Source organism: Fukomys damarensis, unplaced genomic scaffold (assembly GCF_012274545.1).
Source record: "Fukomys damarensis isolate Sample0158 unplaced genomic scaffold, DMR_v1.0_HiC HiC_scaffold_2, whole genome shotgun sequence".
Lineage (NCBI taxonomy): Eukaryota > Metazoa > Chordata > Mammalia > Rodentia > Bathyergidae > Fukomys > Fukomys damarensis.
The window spans coordinates 4,393,845-4,398,856 of NW_022900914.1; the positions used below are offsets into that span (position 1 = coordinate 4,393,845).

The 5,012-nt window shown below is 44.4% G+C and overlaps 1 long non-coding RNA gene across 1 annotated transcript; it reads right to left on the reverse strand.

The window, feature by feature from the left end:
• Positions 1-558: 558 nt before the first annotated feature.
• Positions 559-4,591, reverse strand: LOC104848743. Its single transcript, XR_004516835.1, has 4 exons — positions 4,459-4,591; positions 2,600-2,825; positions 1,518-1,618; positions 559-736 (listed from the first exon to the last, which is right to left on the reverse strand). It is a non-coding gene; the product is annotated as an uncharacterized LOC104848743 (long non-coding RNA).
• Between the last annotated feature and the right edge of the window lie 421 nt (positions 4,592-5,012).

Genomic DNA, 5,012 nt, shown 5'->3' on the forward strand with positions numbered 1-5,012 from the left:
TCCTGTGATCTGTGGTGCCAATTTATTCTGCGATGTTCTGTGTGCTAAGTGCCATGCCTCTAATGCTCCACCTAACCCTAGGCCAGGACTATGAAGCAGATACTATACTCCTATCTCTGTTTAGCGGGGAAAAGGCTCAAATTACATATGAGGCGGGAAAATGTGTTAACACATCTAGCAGTCAGAAGAACAAAAATTCGCACTGAGTTCTGATGAGTCCAAAGCCCTAAACAATCAGAGGGAGAGTGTTCATCATGTGAACAGACTAATAAGCCTCAAACCTGGAGGAAATCTCAAGCTCTGATATCCACAGTTGTTATCTTTCTTTAATAGTAGAAACCATGTCACTAAAATCTTGGACCTTCTATTTTTCCCATGCCAGTGTTTATCTGTGTGGCAAGTTCATGAAACAGGCCTTCTAGCCAAACCATCCTGGGCAGCACCTTTGGGAGAAGAGGAAGGGAGACTCTCATACAGAAAAGACACCCAGGTTGCTCTGATCTTTCAAAGATCCCTCCTCAAAAAATGCAGGTTGACCAAATGTCAATTTACCATCACAGTGCAGACCAGCATTTGGGTGGAATTGATTGCAGTGTTCTGTAGAGTTCCCTCTGGTGGGCAGGCTGATTTTCGGCCGAGAGCCAAAGGCCGTTCTTGGCCTAGTTGTTGGCAGCACAGTGAACCGACCATCATGGCAAGATTAGGCTCCTCAGAGCACAGAGCTATTTCTTGGTACCTGATAATTGTAGACATTGGAAATTTTGGAGCAAAATAAAAATCTACAGCTTTATGGACTAATTTAATCCCATGTCAATTAACCTGATTAATCTCAGAGCAGAGAGCTGGAGAGAAAGAAAGAAAACACAGAATGATCCTGTTTGAAAGACCTTGTTATAAAAAATTGGTTCAAGATTACTTATCAGCTCAATAACATTATAATTTGAAAAGCAACAAATGAACAAATTGTTATTTCTTGGGATCCTTGTGTCCATTATTGCTTATGTGTGGATTAAAGGTGGGGAGACACTGGCAATCCCAGAGAGAATTAAGACCCTCATCATCTTAAGGAAAGAGGTTCTGCAGGAGAATCAGAAACACAGCACGCAAGCATGCACAAACACACACACACACACACACTCACACACGCAAGCACGCACAAACACACACACACACGCATGCACACACACACTCCCCCCTAGAGAGGTGAGATGCTCAGAAATCTGCTGCCCATCCGGGAGCCCCGAGTGCTGAGCCTGCAGGAAAGAGCCTCATCCCTACCCCTGCCCCTGCTTCATAGGCTCCAGCCAGACCACAGGATACTAACCTCCCGGCTCATACTGATTTGCTGAGTAAAATACATTATTCTGAGACGTTATGTCCCAAAGTCTCGGAGATCAAGACAAGAAAATGTCAACTCCACTTACCCAAAAAGAGACAGCGAAAGTTAAAGAAGCACTGCCTGCTCCAGGAGCACTTACAGATCTGGAGGAAGGTGTCCAGGCCCAGGGAACACATACCGAGGTTTCAAGCTGAGCAGTATGGACCCTTTCCAGACCCGAGCTCCAGGTTCAGATCAGCCGTTTCTGTTGATTTCCCAGGGCTTGGTAGGGGATACAGGCTGGGAATAAAAACGTGAAGCATGCATCAGTATTTCTGTTTCCTCTGAGGCTTATGCTGCAGCTAGAGAGACAGCAAATACAAAATATAGATACCATGGTAGCTTGGTGTAAGAGACCCAACGGCGGCTGATATTAAAAACATGAAAATAATATTGCCCACCTTATCTTGATCCCAGTATAGGATGAGGATCAATGGGAAGAGCTTCAGAGAAACATTAACTGTTGTGCTCAAATAGGATGTGATTTCATGATTTAAATGGCCTTGAACAGTATGTTAAGGAATCATGAGGATTAACATTGTAGAAAATGCAATGTGAATATTGGTTTGGAATGAGGATGGATGTCTACAACTGTTAAGAGGAGATAAACAGTGAGCATCCTGGATTCATGTGGAGAAGTCAAGCATCTTTGGCTGGGAAATGACTCAGCTGAGACCGGTGGCCAAATAGGTGACACCATAGCTGCCTTCCACAAGGAAGCTGACATTGGGGGAACTCCAGTCACGCTGTTCCAGTTCCGGTATGACACGGCTGGAAAGGACAATTTATGAAGGGGCCAACCATCTGGGATTCGGCGTTAGTCTTTTCAGGAACCAAGCATGGATAGACTTTGAGCATCTGAGACATCAGGATATACCTGAGAGCACAGAAGAAGACAGGAAAGCAGGAATGTGTGTGCAGGAATAAGAATGAGAAAAGAAAGGAACAGAAGTAGTGTGAGAACCAGGAACAAAGAACACCTAAATGAGAGCTCTGAGGGACACAGTCTCCACAAACTTGTTTAGAGGATGTGGTTAACAGAAACAGGGCAAAAATGTATTGGCTTTGGCTCTGTATAGAAAGTGCTTGGAAGATTAATGGCTCTACTTCTGTGAATTTCCTAGCACAATCTTTGGCCCAGAGTAAGCACTGATGAAATGTTATTTTCATTTTGTATTTTCTCTCCTTCATTACTGTGAATGAATTGCAATTGAGCATTACCTCTCCATTTCTGAATGTTTCCCCATGCCTTCACTGCTGCCTTACCAATAGGTAAGGAAAGTTTGCTGTGTTTCCAGAACCAAGCTTCCTTATGAGGTAATGGAAGTCTAGAAGTCCGGGATGTCTTGGTTGAAAAGGACAGGAGCAATTTCAGAGTACCTCAGAAGAGACTGGATGAAGTGTTCATATCGCAAAGACAATTTAAAAAGTGTCCCTCTTGATTTTACTGAAAGAAAAAGTAGAAGTAAAGTTTATCAAAATAAGGTGATAGTGGTTATAGGAATATGGGCTAATATTAATATATATCAAGCTATTTACCTATACTTTTACTACTTTCCAACCTCACTGTAATACAACTGATATATTTAATAAGAAGGGAGCATCGGGAGGGATGCATGAAAAGTTCAACACCGTTTCTGGATTCCACAATATATATATTCCTGTTGGGTCTCCATAGAGGACTTGCACACTCCTCAGGCTACAGAGGATTGCCCCATGGACAAGAGAGCTTTTGTGGGTGGCCAGGGAGATGTCCAGGAGTAAACTAATGCCAACCACATAACATGGGACCCATGCTTGCTGCCCTCTTGACACCCAAGATTCTGAGGGAAGAGAAGCGAACATTGAAGTCTTTGAGGGCTTCTCCTGCACGTGAAGTGTGTCACCTCATGGCATCCTGACTGGACTTACCAGGTGAAATCACCAAGACACCCAGAAGGTTACCTTTCCCGGGGGAGGGAGGTGCCAGTGGGATCAGAGAATGGAGTGGCACAGAATGCCTCTTCCACCCAAACCAGAACTGTGTGTTTCACTGCTTTCTCTCTCTCTAGGACTTTCAAGATGGTTCGAAGATGTTTTCACAGGAAGATTCCTGCTCTGGACTCTTTGCGCCAAAGTTAGAAAGCAAAGCAAGTTTTTTGGCACTGCCTGGGAACTCCTGTGTTAAAGTCATTTTCCAGCATAACTGCCTTTATCACCGAGCAGAGGAAGGATGTCCTTACTGGATCACACAGAGTGGAGACAGGAAGGGGGGCTCTGCTCTCCCCTCAGTTCCCATGCACAGTGGCAATGGGTGATATGGATGAGCTGAGGGATACCCCACTTTATTAAGAGCAAATGATATTTATTGTTACTTATGGAGAAAAATCGAATAGTATAATTGCTATGTGTCTCTCAGAGCTCTTATCACTGTCGTGTGACTGCAAGTAGATGCTGAAAGAGATTGATAGTGCCTTGGGCTGGCTGCACACACACTATCTGACTGGCTAACGGCCAAATTCAAAGTCTCCGTACACAGGGAGGGGTGCAGGGGTGATGGGAGGGCAGGGGAATGGGGACAAAATAAGAACCAAGATACATCATGTAAAGGTACAAGCTCCCAATGATGAATGTAACTGTACTGTATACCTAAAATGTACCAATAAACAATGAAAAAAGAGGGATGGCTTTCCCTTATATTTTGTATTAGAAATCTCCAATTCTAGAACCACGCTCTCTGCTTAGCAAAGCAGAGCCATTTTTCTAGCTCTTAAACAAATCTGGAAGGCAGGGAGCAAAGTGTGGTGAGGCCAGCATGCTTTCTCTCACCTCTACCTTTCCTGCTAAGCAAAGTAAGTTAATGAGTCAACTCATTCCCAACCTGCACCTTGCATGCCACTTGCTTAAATCAAATGAGAAGCTCTTCCTAGCTCAGGACCCAGAGCTCAAGTGAAAGTTGTCAGATTCAATAAAGTGGATTTGTTCTAGAAGGAAACATTGCCTTTGTATTTTCCAGGGTGCATCTGTTTTCCAGAATGCATTTCCTAGCTAATACCAGTTTGTAGACAGCATTTGTGGTGAACTTTAATTGTGTGCTTTACCTGACAGTCTTAATTGTAGTCTGACTTCCTTCAGGTAGCAATCAGCCGTGTAAAATAATCATATCTCCCTGAAGGCCATGATCGCAACCACCTGCGCCTTCGAGTTCTTCCTTTCAACTCCAGCATCACAGGGAGAGGGGACGCAGAGCTGAAAAGGCAAAACATTCTCAAAATAGCTGCCCTTTACCTATCATTCCAGTGGTGCAAAATTAAATCTGGACATAGCAGCTGAGGATGAAAATAACCCCACAGTTTTAAATTGTAATAATAAAGCTGCTACATAAGCAGAGATGGGCTTTTCTCAGTGGGGAAGGTGTCAGTTCAGATGCAGGCTTGTGTCTGCCTCTGAAGGTCCCTCTCTCTCTGTGGTTCTCTGTGGATGGCAGTGGCCTTCCTGTCGTCTACCTCCTCTGGACACTACTCTGTGTTCCTCTCCTCTGTCTCCACAGCTCCCTCAGGCCTCATTTCTCTCAGAGATCACTGAAATGACTGCACCCGGCCATCGGTGTCCAACTGACCAGTGTCCCAGCTGTCCCCCTCTTGGAGCTTTGATG